Below are 23780 nucleotides of genomic sequence, written 5' to 3'. Positions count from 1 at the left end.
AGGCTCCAGCTGATGAGGCTCAAGTAAGGGTGAGAACTTTGTGGGCACTCAATAAGCCCTTGTTGACTGAGAATTCTGTTTTTGCTCTAGTAGGATTGCCTAGTCATTTTTATATACACCGATGGAAGTTCTCAGCAGATCTCTGGGTGGGACTGAGGACTCATTAGGTACGATTAATGGCCTAAAAAAAAAAAAATCTAATTTTTATCTTCTTTTAGAGCAGATTTCCAAGAAGACAACTTAGAGGAAATTCTTATTGATATAATACTAAAATTTTCTGTTTTGAATGTCCCCAATATATTAAAACTAACTGCAGATACTTAGCATAACTAGAATACTAAAATAACTTTTGACAAGAAGTTTCTAGTGAAAAATATATCACTTCTTCTTCAGAGTTTAGGGAATAGAAAGCACAGTTTTATACCACAAAAATATTTGAAATTCAGTCTTCCATTAGTTCTGAATTAATATGATAAAAGCTTGCCAATGACCAAAGAAAATGTCTTCCAGGTAATGAAAACCAAATCGAATAAGCAACTACAAATCATACAAACAACACATTTATTTAGAAAAATAAACTGAAAATGCTGTTTGTCTAGTACATTTTCCCATGAAGCATAGATAAATGGCTATAAAAATCTCTTATATGTCAAATACAAATTACAAATGGTTTTGTTAATTAAGAGAACAAATAGATGTTCAACACAGATGTTTAGTGTACAGTTCACTGTATTTGACTTCTTGGCTGTTAATGATATAAAATGATCCTCACTAAAAAAAATTTTGATCCCTTTTTCATTCATTTGACCACACTGATTTTTTTTCTTTATTATTTTGTAGTTTTCCTTTAATCTGAGACAAGTCCATTTTTTATTAGATAACTGATTTTTTATAGAAGACAGAGAAATCAATGTCTGGAGAATTCTTAAATGTTTCCTTTTTGGACTCCTGCAAGAAACTTTGTTGTGGTCTCAAAACTCATGGGACCATCTGTGCAAATAATAGCACACATCATTACCCTGAATGGAAGTGACAGTGCAAATAGTAGAAGTGCATTGAGAAGTAATCAGCAAGAACTGACCCCTCCTCTCTCAACCAATATGGGGTGAAGGATTGAATGCAGAAAATTTTCAAGCAATTGACAATACTCTTATTCCGTTATGGCTTTGAATGTGTACAGAAGATGGCAAACGTCCTCTTTCTTTGCAAACAGCAACATTCTGTTCTAATACTGTTCATTGCTGCAGTGTTCCATCGTTTGTTCAGTTTTGTTTGTTATTTTGTTTTTGTCTACATATTTTGAAATGCTGGGTAGTTCTGGCTATAGATACCTATTTCTATACTTTCACCTTCCCAAATGTTAAATTAAATTATAATTTACTGGCTGAATTACTGAATATAAATTTTTTGGTGTTCACATCTGGGAATAATTTCAATGGTAAAATAAGATGGATTTTGTTTGTTTGCTTTTTGGTTTTTTGTAGGTTTGCTTGTTTAGTCCTTTTCATCTTTTTTTTTTTTTTTTTTAAATCTTCTTGGTAATATCTGAGTAAAGAGATTTAAGGTTGTGGCTTTTTTTGCCCCCAGGGCTCTGCTCATGGCTGTCAGACTAGAGGCAGATGGTGTTATGTAGACCATATCAGTAATCATTTGTGCTCCAAGTTGAGGGGTTTGCTGCTCCAAGATGGACAGGTTTCTGGTTACTTCAAAATTAGATCTGGCCTCAAGAAGTCATAATGATGAATCTGAAGTGACAAAAATGAACTGACATGCCTCCAGATAAAGGTATTCCTTCCAACCTGAAGGAGCTGTTAGAAAAAAGAAAACAAACAATCAGTTTAAACAGCAAGTATAGTTTAAAAAAAACACATAAAAAATAAGAATGAAGAAATCATTTGTTAATAGTATGCATAATTTAAAATTCTGTGAATTATCAACAATTTTTCTTTAAATGTATAAACATATTTAGAACATATATTCCATTTAAATTTGATATATAAAAAATTGATAACTTAGTCATCAAAATTTAGTAGTAGCATGGTTATATTTCAGTTGACAGATCTTCTCTTATCTCTGACAGTTTTTAAAACTTCAGATAAGTTTGTCCATTTATAAATATGCCAAGTTTTCAAAATATTTCATAAATTTTGACTATAAACTTTTCAATATTTATCACCCTCAAAAAAGTTAATCAAGAAATCATATTTATTAAGGTAGAACCTTCATTTTAAACAACAAAGGAAAAGTATTTTCAAAACATTTTGCCTAATGTAATGTTCATTGAAATTATATAGTCTAAATGTATCATCAAATTGCCAAAAAGACACCCTTTTCCATGATGCAGCAAAACTGCCCGAGAATTAGTCTTCTTTTAATTTATGCTTATCTGCAATACTTTCAAATTAGTACCTTAAAATAACTTATATCCACATTTGTAATTAATGAATACATTTTTCTGAAAACAATAGGAAATGAAACCTAGCCATAATATTCACTCTGCCCACCTGACATCAAACATGCTTAGCACCAGTCACCTGTACCCACCACCAGACCCTCCAATCAGAAACTTACACAAGCCTCTTAGATAGCCTCATCCACCAGAGGGCAGACAGCAGAAGCAAGAAGAACTACAATCCTGCAGCCTGTGGAACAAAAACCACATTCACAGAAAGACAAGATGAAAAGGCAGAGGGCTATGTACCAGATGAAGAAACAAGATAAAACTACAGAAAAACAACTAAATGAAGTGGAGATAAGCAACCTTTCAGAAAAAGAATTCAGAATAATGACAGTAAAGATGATCCAGGACCTTGGAAAAACAATGGAGGCAAAGATTGAGAAGATGCAAGAAATGTTTAACAAAGACCTAGAGGAATTAAAGAACAAACAAACGCAGATGAACAATACAATAACTGAAATGAAAACTACACTAGAAGGAATCAATAGCAGAATAACCGAAGCAGAAGGACGGATGGATAAGTGACCTGGAAGACAGATGATGGAATTCAATGCTGCAGAACAGACTAAAGAAAAAACAATGAAAAAAAAAAAATGAAGACAGCCTAAGAGACTTTTGGGACAACATTAAATGCAACAACATTCACATTATAGGGGTCCCAGAAGGAGAAGAGAGAGAGAAAGGACCAGAGAAAATATTTTAAGATATTATAGTTGAAAACTTCCCTAACATGGGAAAGGAAATAGCCACTCAAGTCCAGGAAGCACAGCAAGTCCCATACAGGATAAACACAAGGAGAAACACGCCCAGACACACAGTAATCAAATTGGCAAAAATTAAAGACAAAGAAAAATTATTGAAAGCAGCAAGGGGAAAATGACAAATAACATACATGGTAACTCCCATAAGGTTAACAGCTGCTTTCTCAGCAGAAAATCTACAAGCCAGAAGGGAGTGGCATGATATACCTAAAGAGATGAAAGGGAAGAAATTATAACCAAGATTACTCTACCCAGCAAGGATCTCATTCAGATTTGACAGAGAAATCAAAAGCTTTACAGACAAGCAAAAGCTAAGAGAATTCAGCACCACCAAACCAGATCTACAACAAATGCTAAAGGAACTTCTCTAAGTGGGAAACACAAGAGAAGAAAAGGATCTACAAAAACAAACCCAAAACAATTAAGAAAATGGTCATAGGAACATACATATCGATAATTACCTTAAACGTGAATGGATTAAATGCTCCAACCAAAAGACACAGGCTTGCTGAATGGATACAGGAACAAGACCCATACATATGCTGTCTACAAGAGACCCACTTCAGACCTAGGGACCCATATAGACTGAAAGTGAGGTGATGGAAAAAGATATTCTATGCCAATGGAAATGAAAAGAGAGCTGGAGTAACAATACTCAGATCAGATAAAATAGACTTTTAAAAAAAGAACGTTACAAGAGACAAGGAAGGACACTACATAATGATCAAGGGATAAGTCCAAGAAGAAGATAAAACAATTATAAATATATATGCACCCAACATAGGAGCCCCTCAATACATAAGGCAACTACTAACAGCTATAATAGAGGAAATCGACAGTAACACAGTAATAGTGGGGAACTTTAACACCTCACTTACACCAATGGACAGATCATCCAAAATGAAAATAAATAAGGAAACAGAAGCTTTAAATGACACAATAGAGCAGATAGATTTAATTGATATTTATAGGGCATTCCATCCAAAAAGAGCAGATTACACTTTCTTCTCAAGTGAGCATGGAACATTCTCCAGGATAGGTCACATCTTGGGTCACAAATCAAGCCTCAGTAAATTTAAGAAAACTGAAAGCATATCAAGCATCTTTTCTGACCACAACACTATGAGATTAGAAATGAATTACAGGGAAAAAAATGTAAAGAACACAAACACATGGAGGCTAAACAATACGTTCCTAAATAACCAAGAGATCACTGAAGAAATCAAAGAGGAAATCAAAAACTACCTGAAGACAAATGACAATGAAAACACGACAATCCAAAACCTATGGGCTGCAGCAAAAGCAGTTCTAAGAGGGAAGTTTATAGCTATACAAGCCTACCTCAAGAAACAAGAAAAATCTCAAATAAACCATCTAAACTTACACCTAAAGGAACTAGAGAAAGAAGAACAAACAAAACCCAATGTTAGCAGAAGGAAAGAAATCATAAAGATCAGAGCAGAAATAAATGAAATAGAAACAAAAAAACAATAGCAAAGATCAATAAAACTAAAAGCTGGTCCTTTGAGAAGATAAACAAAATTGATAAACCATTAGCCAGACTCATCAAGAAAAAGAGAGGGCTCAAATCAATAAAATTAGAAATGAAAAAGGAAAAATTACAACACACACCACAGAAATACAAAGGATCCTAAGAGACTACTACAATCAACTCTATGCCAATAAAATGGACAACTTGGAAGAAATGGACAAATTCTTAGAAAAGTATAATCTTCCAAGACTGAACCAGGAAGAAATAAAAAATATGAACAGACCAATCACAAGTAATGAAATTGAAACTGTGATTAAAAATCTTCCAACAAATAAAGGTCCAGGACCAGATGGCTTCACAGGTGAATTCTATCAAACATTTAGAGAAGAGCTAACACCCATCCTTCTCAAACTCTTCCAAAAAATTGCAGAGGAAGGAACACTCCCAAACTCATTCTATGAGGTCACCATCACCCTGATACCAAAACCAGACAAAGATACTACAAAAAAAAAAATTACAGACCAATATCACTGATAAATATAGATGCAAAAATCCTCAACAAAATGCTAGCAAAGAGAATCCAACAACACATTAGAAGGATCATACACCATGATCAAGTGGGATTTATCCCAGGGATACAAGGATTCTTCAATATATGCAAATCAGTCAATGTGATACACTATGTTAACAAATTGAAGACTAAAAACCATATGATCATCTCAATAGATGCAAAAAAAGCTTCTGACAAAATTCAACACCCATTTATGATAAAAACTCTCCAGAAAGTGGGCATAGAGGGAACCTACCTCAACATAATAAAGGCCATATATGACAAACCCACAGCAAACATCTTTCTCAATGGTGAAAAACTGAAAGCATTTCCTCTAAGATCAGGAACAAGACAAGGATGTCCACTCTAACCACTATTATTCAACATAGTTTTGGAAGTCCTAGCCACAGCAATCAGAGAAGAAAAAGAAATAAAAGGAATACAAATTGGAAAAGAAGAAGTAAAATTGTCACTGTTTGCAGATGACATGATAGTATACTTAGAGAATCCTAAAAATGTCACCAGAAAACTACTAGAGCTAATCAATGAATTTGGTAAAGTTGCAGGATACAAAATTAATACACAGAAATCTCTTGCATTCCTATACACTAATGATGAAAAATCTGAAAGAGAAATTAAGGAAACACTCCCATTTACCATTGCAACAAAAAGAATAAAATACCTAGGAATAAACCTACCTAGGGAGACAAAAGACCTGTATGCAGAAAACTATAAGACACTGATCAAAGAAATTAAAGATGATACCAATAGATGGAAAGATATACCATGTTCTTGGATTGGAAGAATCAATATTGTGAAAATGACTCTATGACCCAAAGCAATCTACAGATTCAATGCAATCCCTATCAAATTACTAATGGCTTTTTTTAAGGAACTAGAACAAAAAATTTTAAAATTTGTATGGAGACAAAAAAGACCCCGAATAGCCAAAGCAGTGTAGAAGGAAACAAACGGAGCAGGAGGAATCAGACTCCCTGACTTCAGACTATACTACAAAGCTACAGTAATCAAGACAATATGGTACTAGCACAAAAACAGAAACATAGATCAATGGAACAAGACAGAAAGCCCAGAGGTAAACCCACGCATATATGGTCAACTAATTTATGACAAAGGAGGCAAGGATATACAATGGAGAAAAGACAGTCTCTTCAATAAGTGGTGCTGGGAAAACTGGTCAGCTACATGTAAAAGAACGAAATTAGAACACTCCCTAACACCATACATAGAAATAAACTCAAAATGGATTCAAGACCTAAAAAAAAAAAAAAAAAAAAGCTTAGCACCACTTAATATGGAGAGTGTATGGTCTTCTCTTTACATTATGATATAATAGATAATATTCATGCAATGACTTATGATAATAGATCCAGAAAGTTATTAAAATAAACCTCATGCCATAATTAATTGATTAGTAAATTATTAGAGAACTCAGAGAAAAAGAGTTATGGTTTTACGTGTATTTTTAATTCCTTAAATCCATCTGGGAAGCCCGTTTTAACCCTTTCACTTGGAAGTAAGTGAACCCCAAGTTCAAGGTACTTTCTCCAAAACACACAAACATACATACAGACAACAAAGTAAATCGTTTAGTCCTTCTGTGACAAACCCAGTCATTACCATTCTATTCGATGTATTAGAATTACTTTCATTTTTACTCTCAACTACCAAGATAAAGTCCTGGAATGAAATAATTTAAACAAATAATCAAAATGAAAAAAATAATTCTCAACTCCAAATCACCCAATGCATTTAGTCAATGTGTGTTGAGGGCTTAATCTGGCTCATCATAAAGGTGTTTTATGAAAGATAGGGACATCGTAGAAGACAAGCTTTTGTCATGTAGTTAAAAAGATGCGAGACTATATCAGTACAGAGGAGTGGAGAAGGCTGCACCAAACTCGCCTAACCTGTACTCAATCAAACAGCATAGCTAGTACCTGCCTGTGCCATTTCTGTATCACCTAGAAATATAAACCTCCTTCATGTATATTTTTCTTTTACTTATATAAAGGAAATCGGCATTCAAGCGGTTACTAATGTATCAGCAATCCTACAATAATTAATCTTTTAGTTTTACTATTAAAAAGTATGAAAAACACACAAAGAGGACTTTGCACAATTATATGGGAACACAATTCGTGTACTTGGGACCAAGACAACTAAATGTACAATTATAGTTTCATAGATCTGTGATATAGGACTCTTTATCAGGCTACATCATTATTTATTACAGCTTATTGAAACTGGTAAAACAACCTATTATTCATTCAAAAATATGTATTCACCAACTATTGTATACCAGATACTGCTCTAGGAACCAGAGGTACAAAAATGTAATCTCCTGCCCCCCAAAGAGATTAGTACCCAGAAGGTAATATTCATATTAAAGATTTGTGCCATAATATCAATATATGTAAGTATAAAATAAAGAATGAGCATGCGAGAAGAAGCCTACAGAAGAAAGCATTTGAATTAAGACTTGAGAGATGGGTTGGAGTTTGAAAAAGTAATACATTGCTATTAGTTATGAAATATGAGTATTTCAAATGGAGAGAACTGCATGGGCAAAGTTGCAGAAGCAGGGGAGAGTGTTGTACCTCCAATATTGTACAGCATCAAAGTGAAAGGAGAAAATATAGTTGTTTCTCAAAGGCTGGCAGGGGCCAAAGTGTCCTTTTATACCATGTAAAAAACAATTAGATTTTTATCTTAAATGTAATGGGAACTATTGAAGAATTCTGATGAGAAGAGTGGCTGGGGGAAATGTGGAAAGTACCACTGAGGGAAAGCGGGGATACATATGGCACACATTTACAGCAAAGGAATGTCAAAGCCATCAACTGAAAGCAATAATTATTCCAGTTGCAGATGTTTTCTTAGTGGCAAATTGAAGAGAGAAAAATAACCCATTCTTTTTTATTTCATTGGGAGAGAGTTTCATTCATTTTCTATCCAAGATAAGAGCAAACATTATTTATGAAGCTTTTCCTATTCCACCCAATTTTTAAGTATCTCATGGAAGAATATATTGCCTCTGAGCCCCCAGTGATCATACATTTAAAGCAGAGAATAAAATCTTCTAAATAGTACATGTCTATGTCCACTGAATGGATTCTAAGATTGGGTATTAAGGAATGCATTTAAGACTTACTGAGTTTTGAAGATGCATTACAGATATCCAGGCCTCTCACTGTGTGGTATCAGATATCACAATCAATCTGTTAACCTCAGGCTCAAATATTTTTTCCCACTAAAGAAAAGACCCAAATAATTTTTGTATGTAATTTTCCAATTAAAAATTTCATGATTTTTCATTATTACAGGTTTTAAAATACAAACATTTTTAAACCTCCACATTCTCTCTTTTTTTGTATGTTTGCTTCAAATACAAAAACATGTAATGCACCATCATAATTATACAAGTTAAATAAATTTACTCAGCATTGAAATTATGAAACATAAATCATATACACCAAGATTTTGTATAACCAACAGTGAGTTGAAGTACTCAGGGCAATGCTTTCTGACCCATTCTTCAGATCGGTGAGTTAATTGCTTCATTCTGTTTAAAAAGGCTTTGCTTAAAACTAATTAAAATGTTCTTCATTTTTTGAATGGAATAGGTCAAGGTTTTCAAGGCTTCAAGGGTCACTTTTTAATTTTTGTAAATTTTTCCAGACCCAAATGTGATAAGCAAAATATGAATGATACTAATTTTTAGGCTTTGAGTCATCAAATTGTCAAGTTTAATTTATGTAAGTAGCATCTTAAGTGACTGAGAGCATTTCTACACAGTAAGGGCAACATGATTTCAAAATGTCAAAGACAGCAAATAATGCTAAGAAAAAGCTAAAAATATTACAAAAAATTTGTCCAGACAGAAGTGTCTCATAATTCTATATTTATTTGAACCTTGGTGTAACTTTTGTGATTCTCTTCTTTATAATCTATATTTATTAAGTATAAATATATAAACTTGTATATAATTATATATTGTTATAAAACATATTTTATAAAAGAAATAAGTATTTATATGTAAATATATATTAGAGACACATATAATTTAAAATATTTTAAACTATGGGACAATGTATCATGTTTCATGAGTCTGCTTCATTTTAAGAAGTAGTGACTATGAAGAGATCAAAGTCATTTCAATAAAATCTGTCTCATTTCCCCCAAACTGTTAAAGTCATAGCAGCAAGAAGTTTTCACTTAAATTAGTTAAATAAAAATGTATGGAATACCTGCTATAAGCCAGGCATTATGTCAAGCATGGAAAAAATTCAGATAAAAACTTAGATTCCTATTATATCTAAACACAAGAGCCAAATACTTCACACATTATTTAATTGTTATATCAAGCTATGAGGTAGATATTCTAACCTATTTCCAAGTATGGAAATTCTGGTGAGATTAAATCAATGTCAGCACTACTACCTGAAGCCAAAGCCAAATTTGCTACCCCCATACCATTCATTTGGCACTATCACTATAGAGATGACTATTTGTAACAAAGAGTAGGGCCCACATAGGCTAAAATATTCACTATCTGACCCTTTACAGAAAAAGTTTGTCAATCCTGGTTGGATCTATCTATCTAACTTGTTTGTTGTAGTAGTATTACTTGTGAACCTAATTTTGTATTTTTCCAAATGGATTGACAATTATTTTAACAGTGTGTACTGAATTATCTATATTTTGTTGTATTTTGATGTGCTATTATTATCATGGAAAAATTCACATACATACATGGTGTATTTCTGGACACAAGTCATTTATTTCCTCTCCAGTATACATTTCAGATTCAGGTGTTTTGGATTTTTTTTTTTTTAGCAAAATTTTAAAATTCTATGGGTCGGCATGGAATTTATAAACTAGTGGGGGCAGAACTGGCATCTGTACAATATTAAGTATTCGTATGAGAAACATGATGGATCATCACTATTATTTAGACCTTTATTTTAGGTTGCTCAGTACTCTTATTATTTTCTTCACAGACATCTTTAACATTTCTTGTTAGGGTTATTCCTAGATAGTATATAGCTTTCATTGCTATTTTGGTAGAATATCTTAAAATTATATTTTGTGTTTCTTACTGGTATAAAGGAGTATATTGACTTTTTAATATTCTTATATCTAGCTAATTAACTACTTTGTCTTATTGGCACTAATAAGTTTTGTCAGTTCTCAATTTTGTCAGTTCAATTTACCTTGATAAGTAATCATATTATCTATAAGTACTGAGTTTCATCTTTTTTTCCCAAAATTTAGACCATCTGTGGTTTTTATTTTTGTCTTATTTCATTGTTTAGTGCCTCTAGTAAAATGTTGAACAGTGTCAGTGATAAGAAATGGTCCATAAAATTATTTCATTATGATGCCTTACTTTAGTGGGAAAGTCTTGACTGCTTTTTATTTTCTTCTCTTGTTATTGGTTGTTTAAATGTTTCTTGAAGCTTTTAGTCGTGTATATTTTTTCTATAAAATTAACTATTTTATCCACACTGAAACATAGAAGTCCCTTAATTCAGCAGTCCCCAACCTTTTTGGCACCAGGGATCAGTTTTCGTGGAAGACAATTTTTCCACGGACAGGGGTTGGGAGGGTGGTGGTTCAGGAGGTAATGAGAGCGATGGGGAGTGATGGGGAGTGGCAGATGAAGCTTCACTCGCTCGTCCACCACTCACCTCCTGCTGTGTAGCCTGGTTCCTAACAGGCCATAGACCGATACCTATTCATGGCCCAGGAGTTGGGGACCCCTTTCTTAAGTGTTTTCCCTTCTGATTCCTAAAATTCCTCATTTGTTTCTTCTCTATTTTTTTTTTCCTCATCTTCAATGGCACTATAGGCTGAATATTTGTGTCCCTCCAAAATTCATATATTGAAACTAATCCTCAATGTGGAGGTGTGGCCTTTTGGAGGTGAATAGGTCATGAGGGCAGAACCCTCATGAATCAGATTAGTACTCTTATAAAGGGAAACCAAAGAGCTCTCACCCATTCTGCCATTTAAGAATACAAGGAGAAGAAGGAAGAAAATAGGTTTTTACCAGACACTGAATGTGCAGGTGTCTTGATCTTGGACTTCCCAGCCTACAGCTGTAAGAAATAAATGTTTTTTTTTTTTTTAGGCTATCCAGTCTATGGTGTTTTTGTTACAGAAGCCCTAACAAATTTAGACACTTAAGAAAAAAAATATTTTGAAATTCTTTTCGAAATAAAAATTTAATTTTTAACCAAATTTCCTTTTTTATACTTTGATGATTTTTACTTGTTAATTTGCTTTTTATCTTTATTAGTTTTCCTTATCTACTTTATTGAGAACATTTTTTTCCAGTTTTTTGAGTTACATTATAGCTGTCATTTTGAATTTTATTGCTTTATAAGTCAGAGAATAAGGCTTTTTTGGTAATCCAAATTCCCAAATATTTGTGTTTCCTAAAGTGAATAGAGGGGTAGCAAAATATTTTCTCCCCCTCTATGAAAATAAAAATGACGTTGAGTTAACCTTCTAGCTTTGTTTCCATAGAAATCTAATACTGGTAGAATGTCAGCTGTATTACTAGGCTACATTGCTTATGATAAAAATAAACCCTGATTTGTAAACTGCATCTGGTCTGGGGGGACTGTGAATGACTATAAATACCTTGTGGGATTTCTTGAGTGAGGTACAAGAAAACCTTTTTAAAACTGGTAATTTTTATAACTGGTAATTTTCTTTGCTTACAGGCTGTTATAAAAGATACCGATTCCTATTTGGGACATGGGAAGTGTTACAGTAGGTCTCACACTTACCTATGATCTCAGATTTTTACCTGAGCTGTCACTTTGCAGTGTTGAAGAAAGACGTTAGCCCTAGACACTTGTGGGAACTGACATGTTAAAGAATCACCTGATTCTGCCTGATGGACATGCTTTGTTTATTGTATTGTATCCTTCTAATGAAACCATTGTCAAGTGTGGCCTATTGGGGTCATGTGCGATTAATTGTCCAGTTGAGCCTAAAACTAGTAGGAGTGGGTGTTATACATATGGAGCTTCTTTTTCATCCATGCACTTATCAAAATGTAATTGGTTTCAATATTCTGTGATGTAGAAGACTAAGCATGGTCAGGAGGAGTTTAAGGGAAAACTGTGCACCCCCTACAACTTTTTATATAGCATGTAGATGTAACTAACACCTGAATCCCCTCTGAATGATGCTACGCCTGTCTTGGTCATGATATGTCTGCAACAGCAAAGTCTGATGAGAGTGAGAATTTTGAACGAGAGTTAAAAACACCCTTACAGAAAGAATTAACAAAAAAGAACAAACCACTATAGTGGAAGAAGGTGGGCAGAGTTTTTTCAAGACATGGAAAAAAAAGGTTTCAAAGACCTTTCAATGATAAAAATTCTGAGGTAACCTTGTTCTCAAAAGATAGGTAAGCAATGTGTTACCAGTTTGAAAGAGAATGTAGGTGAAGCATTCTAGGTAGACAGATAAAAAGACCTAGGTGCATTTTTTAAAAAGTTGTGTACTATTTCCTTTCACCCATGTAGTATGCTTTATATTCTGCCCATATATTGGGTCCAAGTTATTAAAAGTTTAATTGTTTTAGTTATTATACATATACACATAGAACTTGGTACATACGATTAAATTAGGAAAAGACAGTTATGGATGCGTTTCATTGTAATCTTTAAGTTCCATTAAACATCTAGCTAGTTTGGCATAACATTTTATTTCATGCTTCACAAACTATGAATACTGAGAAAATTACCTTGAAAATGATTATTTTGATATGAGGAAAATGATACGGCTAATTCTAGCATCATGTTCTATGTTGACACAACTAATTTCTTCTTATGAATTATCTATGACATTTTCTAAAATACAAGTGTGATTCTCTGATAGCTGCCCTGTTTTCCAGAGCCCAGCAGCAGTGCAGGTACTGCCTAAGGAATCTGTACTTCCATGAGCAAGACACACTGAACAAACCTGTAGGTAATGTTTGATGTATTGAGAATATTTAGTAAGTGCATATGTGCTTGACAAAGTAACAATTTAGAGAGATGATATTTAAGTCTTTAAGGCCAGATGGTCATTTTCTAAAATAAGTACCTGATACTCTAAAATATCATGCACTTCAGAAATGCCCTTCTCATCTGAGCTAGTGTGTCAGACATGACATTCAATAATATTAGTTCTAAATTACGAAGTCTAGCTCCAAATCTTACAGGGTCCAGTGAAAAAGTAAAATGCATGGCTGTTCAAAAAGCAGGAAAAAAAAGTCTGTCCTTTCTTACCCAGTCTTTATTGTTTTTAATTTGCTATTTAATGTCATGCTCTCTAGCACACATTGAGTGAAGACCCCCACGGCCCCTGGGGCTTTGCCCCCACAAGTCAGAGCACATCACAGGGCTGCCAGTGTTTTGGCATCCACCGAGCTAGACGGCAGCAGTGGTCTTGGTATGAGACGGGAAGTGGGTGGCCTGGAGCTCACCCAGGTGGGTGGTGAATGCAGAACAACACCCAAGGGAAAGCTTCAAGTGCCAAGCACATTCTCCATTATCCCATCAGACTTTACTTACGCAACACAAACTCAAAGATAAAAATATCAAGGCAATGACTGCAGAGCATTAAACCCCAAGCATAAGGGGGTGTGGGCGTGGTGGGGGAGGGTGATACTTCTGAAGACAGGGCCCTGTGCAATTGCCATGGTCACACACCCATGAAGCTGACCCTGTAAGTCTGTCCCAAATAGACTGTTTCATCAGCCCCACTCCAAGCCTTAACTGTGAAATTCAGAACAGCCCCAAGCACACGTTCAGCTTTGTCTATTACTATGCTCTATTGTGTTTGGTTTTTCATTCAAAAGTAACTACATAAGAATAATGCACATGAACTATAAGAAGTAACATAAAATCAGTTTCAAGAATGCCTTAAAACATACATGACAAATCAATCTTTTTATTCCTTTTTATAAGTAAATTACTAGTGTCCACTTGTTAAAATGTTGACATTTTTTCATAGAAAAATAGAATCTTTATCTAGTGTGTAAACTAGGCATGCAAACTTTACCTTCTGAAATAAGGACATAGTTTGTAAAATCCATGTATGATATATAAGTACTGGACAATTGAATTTGGGGAAATTCTCTAAGAAAATTACCAATACATATAAATAAAAATATAGAAGTTCTCTTACTCATGGAACATTTGCATTCACAAGCAGAAAGCACTTTATTATTATATTGAACTGTATCTTTTATTTTTTTTTACATGTGTATATATATATGTAGAATCATATCAGTTTGAAAAGGGTGTTTTTAATTATTTTGCCAATTTAATTCAGTTGAAATCAGTTTGATGACATAATTTTTAACAATGATGGAAATTATGTTTTACAAAAGATGTTATTTCTAATAGTGAAGTTACTATGATGTGGTAATACTGTAAGATATTGATAATACATTTATAATTATTTCAATATATGTACATCATAAAAGACTATTTAAAAGCACATCTTAGAAGCTTACCTCGGACTGTTTAGGGATATTTTGTCAACATTTCAAAAAATTTTTATTATTTCTATATAAATGATATGCTCAAATATCATAAAGTCTTCCATAGAAAAGAAGTAAATAATGTGAAAAAGAGTCATTTTGTTTCATGTTTTGGAGTTCAAGTTGAAAGTATTATCTCGAAGAATACTTTCTAGAAATCTTGTTCTACTGCTCATTATGGGCACAAATGAATCACTAAATTAGTCAAGACTACCACCAACTTCTTATGATTAAGTACATATGTAACTACTTACAAAATATTCCTTCCACAGGACACATGCAATGTATGCTTGCTTGCTTGCTTCATTCATTCATTCATTAATCTAAATTATCTGCAATCCTATGGTGTTTCCTTACTATTGGCTAATGTTGAACTCTACATGGATTGATCAGTTAGCAAACTCCTGAAAATTCTAAACACAGTGTCTAGTGTGATGTTATGGTTTTGGAGTCTGAGGCTCAAAATTAAGTTCCATCCCACAGTACTTATAAGGAAAAGAAAGATTTTTGAGACTCAGTTTCCTCATCTGTTAAAAAAATGTAACAGCGTTATTCCTTTTTTTTTTTTTTAATAATGCCATTTGCAGCAACATGGATGGATATACAGATTATCATGTTGAGTGAAGTCAGTAAGACAGAGAAAGACAAATATTATATGATATCACTCATATGTGGAATTTAATTTTAAAAAATGATACACGGAGCTTCAAGATGGCAGAACAGTAAGACGCGGACATTACCCGCCTCCACACAAATACATCAGAAATACATCTACACGTGGACCAACTCCTACAGAACACCTATTGAACGCTGGCAGAAATGCTCCCAAAAGGCAAGAAACTCCCCACGTACCTGGGTAGGGCAAAAGAAAAAAGAAAAAACAGAGACAAAAGATTAGGGACGGGACCTGCACCATGGGAGGAAACTGTGAAGGAGGAAAGGTTTCCACACACTAGGAGCCCCTTCAAGGGAGGAGGCTGCGGGGGGCGGAGTGGGGGAAGCTTTGGAGCCACGGAGGAGAGCACAGCAACAGGGGTGCAGAGAGCACAGCAACAGGGGTGCGAAAGGCAAAGCAGAGAGATTCCTGCACAGAGGATCGGTGCCGACCAGCACTCACCAGCCCAAGAGGCTTGTCTGCTCAACGGTCGGGACGGGCAGGGGCTGTGAGCTGAGGCTCGGGCTTCAGAGGTCAGATGTCCAGGGAGAGGACTGGGGTTGGCAGCATGAACACAGCCTGATGGGGGTTAGTGCGCCACTACTAGCCGGGAGGGAGTCCGGGAAAAAGTCTGGAGCTGCCAAAGAGACAAGAGACATTTTCTTGCCCCTTTGTTTCCTGGTGTGCGACGAGAGGGGATTAAGAGCGCTGCTTAAAGGAGCTCCAGAGACGGGCGCGAGCCACGGCTATGAGCGCGGACCCCAGAGACGGGCATGAGACGCTAAGGCTGCTGCTGCTGCCACCAAGAAGCCTGTGTGTAAGCCCAGGTAACTATCCACACTGCCCCTCCTGGGAGCCTGTGCAGCCCGCCACTGCCAGGGTCCCGTGATCCAGGGACAACTTCCCCGGGAGAATGCACGGCGCGCCTCAGGCTGGTGCAATGTCATGCCAGCCTCTGCCGTTGCAGGCTCGCCCCACATCCGTACCCCTCCCTTCCCCTGGCCTGAGTGAACCAGAGCCGCCGAATCAGCTGCTCCTTTAACCCCATACTGTCTGAGGGAAGAACAGACGCCCTCAGGCAACCTACACGCAGAGGCGGGTCCAAATCCAAAGCTGAACCCCGGGAGCTGTGCGAACAAATAGAAAGCGAAATTTCTCCCAGAAGCCTCAGGAGCAGCGAATTAAAGCTCCACAATCAAGTTGATGTACCCTGCATCTGTGGGATACCTGAATACACAAGGAATCATCCCAAATTGAGGAGGTGGAATTTGGGAGCAAAGATATCTATATTTTTTTCACTTTTTCTCTTTTTGTGAGTGTGTATGTGTATGCTTCTGTGTGTCATTTTGTCTGTATAGCTTTGCTTTTACCATTTGCCCTAGGGTTCTGTCTGTCCTTTTTTTTTTAATTACTCTAAATATTATTTTTCTACAAAAAAGTGTTTTTTCTTAATTTTTTCATTTCAATAACTTTATTTTATTTTATGTTCTTTCTTTCTTTCTCCATTTTATTCTGAGCCATGTGGATGACAGGCTGTTGGTGCTCCAGCCAGGCATCAGGGCTGTGCCTCTGAGGTGGGAGACCCTCAGGACACTGGTCCACAAGAGACCTCCCAGCTCCATGTAATATCAAATGGTGAAAATATCCCAGAGATCTCCATCTCAATGCCAAGACACAGCTCCCCTTGATGACCACCAAGCTACAGTGCTGGACACCCTATGCCAAATAACTAGCAAGACAGGAACACAACCCCACCCATTAGCAGAGTGGCTGCCTAAGATCATAATAAGGCCACATACACCACAAAAAACAGCACCAGACGTGGACCTGCCCACCAGACAGACAATATCCAGCCTCATCCACCAGAACACAGGCACTAGTCCCCTACACCAGGAAGCCTACACAACTCACTGAACCAACCTTAGCCACCGGGGACAGACACTGAAAACAACGACAACTACGAACCTGCAGCCTGCGAAAAGCAGACCCCAAACACAGTAAGATAAGCAAAATGAGAAGACAGAAAAACACACAGCAGATGAAGGAGGAAGATAAAAACCCACCAGACCTAACAAATGAAGAGTAAACAGGCAGCCTACCTGAAAAAGAATTCAGAATAATGATAGTAAAGATGATCCAAAATCTTGGAAATAGAATGCAGAAAATACAAGAAATGTTTCACAAGGAGCTACAAGAACTAAAGAGCAAACAAACAGTTGTGAAAAAGACAATAAATGAAATTAAAAATTCTCTAGAAGGGATCAATAGCAGAATAACTGAGGCAGAAGAACGGATAAGTGACTTGGAAGATAAAATAGTGGAAATAAATACTGCAGAGCAGAATAAAGAAAAAAGAATGAAAAGAATTGAGGACAGTCTCAGAGACCTCTGGGACAACATTAAATGCACCAACATTCAAATTATAGGGGTCCCAGAAGAAGAAGAGAAAAAGAAAGGGACTGAGAAAATATTTGAAGAGATTATAGTTGAAAACTCCCCTAATATGGGAAAGGAAATAGTTAATCAAGTCCAGGTAGCATAGAGAGTCCCATACAGGATAAATCCAAGGAGAAACATGCCAAGACACATATTAATCAAACTATCAAAAATTAAATACAAAGAAAATATATTAAAAGCAGCAAGGGAAAAACAACAAATAACACAAAAGGGAATCCCCATAAAGTTAACAGCTGATCTTTCAGCAGAAAGTCTGCAAGCCAGAAGGGAGTGGCAGGACATATTTAAAGTGATGAAGGAGAAAAACATACAACCAAGATCACTCTAACCAGCAAGGATCTCATTCAGATTTGAAGGAGAAATTAAAAGGTTTATAGACAAGGAAAAGCTAAGAGAATTCAGCACCACCAAACAAGCTTTACAACAAATGCTAATGGAACTTCTCTAGGCAGGAAAAACAAGAGAAGGAAAAGACCTACAATAACAAACCCAAAACAATTAAGAAAATGGTAATAGGAACATACATATCGATAATTACCTTAAATGTAAATGGATTAAATGCTCCAACCAAAAGACACAGACTGGCTGAATGGATACAAAAACAAGACCCGTATATATGCTGTCTACAAGAGACCCACTTCAGACCTAGGGACACATACAGACTGAAAGTGAGGGGTGGAAAAAGATATTACACGCAAATGGAAATCAAAAGAAAGCTGGAGTAGCAATTCTCATATCAGACAAAATAGACTTTAAAACAAAGACTATTACAAGAGACAAAGAAGGACACTACATAATGATAAAAGGATCAATCCAAGAAAAAGAAATAACAATTGTAAATATTTATGCACCCAACATAGGAGCACCTCAATACATAAGGCAAATACTAACAGCCATAAAAGGGGAAACCGACAGTAACACAATCATAGTAGGGGACTTTAACACCCCACCTTCAAAAATGGACATATCATCCAACATGAAAATAAATAAGGAAACACAAGCTTTAAATGATACATTAAACAAGATGGACTTGATTGAAATTTATAGGACATTCCATCCAAAAACAACAGAATACACATTCTTCTCAAGTGCTCATGGATCATTCTCTGGGATAGACCATATCTTGGGTCACAAATCAAGCCTTGTTAAATTTAAGAAAATTGAAATTGTATCAAGTATCTTTTCCGGGCCTCCCTGGTGGCACAGTGGTTGAGAGTCCGCCTGCCGATGCAGGGGATACGGGTTCGTGCCCCGGTCTGGGAGGATCCCATATGCCGCGGAGCGGCTGGGCCCGTGAGCCATGGCCGCTGGGCCTGCGCATCCGGAGCCTGTGCTCCGCAACGGGAGAGGCCACAACAGTGAGAGGCCCGCATACCGCAAAAAGAAAAAAAAAAAAAAAAAAAAAAAAGTATCTTTTCTGACCACAATGCTATGAGACCAGATATTAATTACAGGAAAAAATCAGTAAAAAATACAAACACATGGACGCTAAAAAACACACTACTTAATAACCAAGAGATCACTGAAGAAATCAAAGAGGAAATCAAAAAATACCTAGAAACAAAGGACAATGAAAACATGATGACCCAAAACCTATGGGATGCCAAAAAAGCAGTTCTAAGAGGGAAGTGTATAGCAATACAATCCTACCTTAAGAAACATGAAGCATCTCAAATAAACAAGCTAACTTTATACCTAAAGCAATTAGAGAAAAAAGAACAAAAACCCCAAATTTAGCAGAAGGAAAGAAATCATAAAGATCAGATCAGAAATAAATGAAAAAGAAATGAAGGAAATGATAGCAAAGATCAATAAAACTAAAAGCTGGTTCTTTAAGAAGATAAACAAAATTGATAAACCATTAGCCAAACATATCAGGAAAAAAAGGGAGAAGTCTCAAATCAATAGCATTAGAAATGGAAAAGGAGAAGTAACAAATGACACTGTAGAAATACAAAGGATCATGAGAGATTACTACAAGTAACTCTATGCCAATAAAATGGACAACCTGGAAGAAACAGATAAATTCTTAGAAATGCACAACCTTCCAAGACTGAACCAGGAAGAAATTTAAAATATGAACAGACCAATCACAAGCACTGAAATTGAAACTGTGATTAAAAATCTTCCAACAAACAAAAGTCCAGGACCAGATGGCTTCACAGGCGAATTCTATCAAACATTTAGAGAAGAGTTAACACCTATCCTTCTCAAACTCTTCCATAATATAGCAGAGAGAGGAACACTCCCAAAGTCATTCTACAAGGCCACCATCACCTTGATACCAAAACCAGGCAAGGATGTCACAAAGAAAGAAAGCTACAGGCCAATATCACTGATGAACATAGATGCAAAAATCCTCAACAAAATACTAGCAAACAGAATCCAACAGCACATTAAAAGGATCATACATTTTGATTAAGTGGGGTTTATCCCAGCAAAGCAAGGATTCTTCCAAATATGCAAATCAATCAACGTGATATAACATATTAACAAATTGAAGGAAAAAAACCATATGATCATCTCAATCGATGCAGAGAAATCTTTTGACAAAATTCAAAACCATTTATGATAAAAACCCTCCAGAAAGTAGGCATAGAGGGAACTTTCCTCAACATAATAAAGGCTACATATGACAAACCCACAGCCAACATCGACCTTAATGGTGAAAAACTGAAAACATTTCCACAAAGATCAGGAACAAGACAAGGTTGCCCACTCTCACCACTCTTATTCAACATAGTTTTGGAAGTTTTAGCCGCAGCAATCAGAGAAGAAAAAGAAATAAAAGGAATCCAAATCGGAAAAGAAGAAGTAAAACTGTCACTGTTTGCAGATGACATGATAGTATACTTAGAGAATCCTAAAGATGCTACCAGAAAACTCCTGGAGCTAATCAATAAATCTGGTAAAGTTGCAGGATACAAAATTAATGCACAGAAATCTCTTGCATTCGTATACACTTATGCTGAAAAATCTGAAAGTGAAATTAATAAAATACTCCCATTTACCACTGCGACAAAAAGAATAAAATATCTAAGACTAAACCTACCTAAGGAGACAAAAGACCTGTATGCAGAAAATTATAAGACACTGATGAAAGAAATTAAAGATGATACAAATAGTTGGAGAGATATACCATGTTCTTGGATTGGAAGAATCAACATTGTGAAAATGACTCTACTACCCAAAGCAATCTACAGATTCAATACAATCCCTAATAACCTACCACTGGTATTTTTCACAGAACTAGAAGAAAAAATTTCATAATTTGTTTGGGAACAGAAAAGACCCTGAATAGCCAAAGCAATCTTGAGAAAGAGAAACAGAGCTGGTGGAATCAAGCTCCCTGACTTTAGACTATACTACAAAGCTACAGTAATCAAGACAGTATGGTCCTGGCATAAAAACAGAAATATAGATCGATGGAACAGGATAGAAAGCATAGAGATAAACCCACACACATATAGTCACCTTATCTTTGATAAAGGAGGCAAGAATATACAGTGGAGAAATGACAGCCTCTTCAATAAGTGGTGCTGGGAAAACTAGACAGCTGCATGTAAAAGAATGAAATTAGAACACTCCCTAACACCATACACAAAAATAAACTCAAAATGGATTAAGGACCTAAAGGTAAGGCCAGACACTATCAAACTCTTAGAGGAAAACATAGGCAGAACACTCCATGACATAAATCACAGCAAGATCCTTTTTGACCCACCTCCTAGAGAAATGGAAATAAAAACAAAAATAAACAAATGGGACCTAATGAAACTTCAAAGCTTTTGCACAGCAAATGAAACCATAAACAAGACCAAAAGACAACCCTCAGAATGGGAGAAAACATTTGCAAACAAAGCAACTGACAAAGGATTAATCTCCAAAATTTACAAGCAGCTCATGCAGCTCAATAACAAAAAAACAAACAACCCAATCCAAAAATGGGCAGAAGACCTAAATAGACATTTTTCCAAAGAAGATATACAGATTGCCAACAAACACATGAAAGAATGCTCAACATCATTAATCATTAGAGAAATGCAAATCAAAACTACAATGAGATATCAGCTCACACCAGTCAGAATGGCCATTATAAAAAATCTATGAACAATAAATGCTGGAGAGGGTGTGGAGAAAAGGGAACCCTCTTGCTCCATTGGTTGGAATGTAAATTGATACAGACACTATGGAGAACAGTATGGAGGTTCCTTAAAAAACTAAAAATAGAACTACCATATGACCCAGCAATCCCACTACTGGGCATATACCCTGAGAAAACCATAATTCAAAAAGATTCATGTACCACAATGTTCACTGCATCTCTATTTACAATAGCCAGGACATGGAAGCAATCTAAGTGTCCATCAACAGATGAATGGATAAAGAAGATGTGGCACATATATACAATGGAATAGTACTCATCCATAAAAAGAAATGAAACTGAGTTATTTGTAGTGAGGTGGATGGACCTAGAGTCTGTCATACAGAGTGAAGTATGTCAGAAAGAGAAAAACAAATACTGTATGTTAATCCATATATATGGAATCTAAAAAAACAAAATGGTCATTAAGAACCTAGGGGCAAGACGGGAATAAAGACGTAGACCTACTAGAGAATGGACTTGAGGATATGGGGAGGGGGAAGTGTAAGCTGTGATAAAGTGAGAGAGTGGCATGTACATATGTACACTACCAAACGTAAAATAGATAACTAGTGGGAAGCAGCTGCATAGCACAGGGATATCATCTTGGTGCTTTGTGACCACCTAGAGGTGTGGGATAAGGAGGGTGGGAGGGAGACACAAGAGGGAAGAGATATGGGGACATATGTATAACTGATTCACTTTGTTATAAAGCATAAACTAACACAACTTTGTAAAGTCATTATACCCCAATAAAGATGTTAAAAAATTGAAAAAAAAATTTAGTGGAACCAAAAAAAAAAATGATGCAAATGAAGTTATTTACAAAGCAGAAACAGACTTACAGATATCAAAAACAAACTTGTTACCAAAGGGGAAACGTGGAGGGGAGGGATAAATCAAGAATTTGGGATTAACATACACACACTACTATATTTAAGATAGATAGCTAACAATGACCTAGTGTATAGCACAGGGAACTCTACTCAGTATTCTCTGATGACCTATATGAGAAAAAATCTGAAAAAGAATGAATATATGTATATGTATAAGTGAATCCCTTTGCTGTACACCTGAAACCAACACAATATTTTAAATCAACCATACTCCAGTAAATTTTTTTAAAAAATGGAATAGACATTAGTATGTACCCGCTAGCCTTGATGAAGAAAATGAATGAGAACATAGTTAAAAATGACTTTGCAATGTTTACATATTTCCTTTTTACAAAGAGAGTCATTGAACCAACACATTTTTGGAGTAGATAATTCCACGGGAGAACTGCCATCATTCTGTGCCCCATCTCCCATTGGCGGAGGAGGCCACAGTAGTGGATTCGTTAGGAAATAAAACCAGAGTCAAAATAAGTGCCTTGCTCTCTTGCATTATTAACAATATCAGCATTGGCTATTTTTTGTAACCAAAGGGTTATACTTTCTAATATGTAATTACTTTAGGACAACAAAATGCATGGTAAAAAAATACAGAAGTGTAAACAAATGCTAAAAGAACCAATTTAGAAAAACAGCCAGCAGGACAGTCTTTTTCTATGAACATAGAAAAGCACACTAAATGAGAATATTCACTTCATAATTTGAGTAAGTCGGTGGGGATTCAACTATGAAACGTGGATGTTTACTTACCCTGGCTCCCCTTAATCTTCACTAATGGTGTTCAGAGTATAGTTTT

At 35.7% G+C, this 23780-nt stretch overlaps 1 protein-coding gene across 1 annotated transcript in view; it reads right to left on the bottom strand.

The window, feature by feature from the left end:
• Nucleotides 1-538: 538 nt before the first annotated feature.
• Nucleotides 539-23780, bottom strand: part of PRR16 (proline rich 16) — a 274184-nt gene continuing 250942 nt past the window's right edge. The window contains 1 exon segment of the mRNA XM_081230458.1: nt 539-1808. The gene's annotated coding sequence lies outside the window, so the exon portion shown is untranslated.

This window comes from Mesoplodon bidens (assembly GCF_964165515.1).
Source record: "Mesoplodon bidens genome assembly, chromosome: 4".
Classification (NCBI taxonomy): domain Eukaryota; kingdom Metazoa; phylum Chordata; class Mammalia; order Artiodactyla; family Ziphiidae; genus Mesoplodon; species Mesoplodon bidens.
The sequence above is the reverse complement of the archived record's forward strand: the minus strand, read 5'-3'. Positions and strand labels throughout refer to the sequence as shown.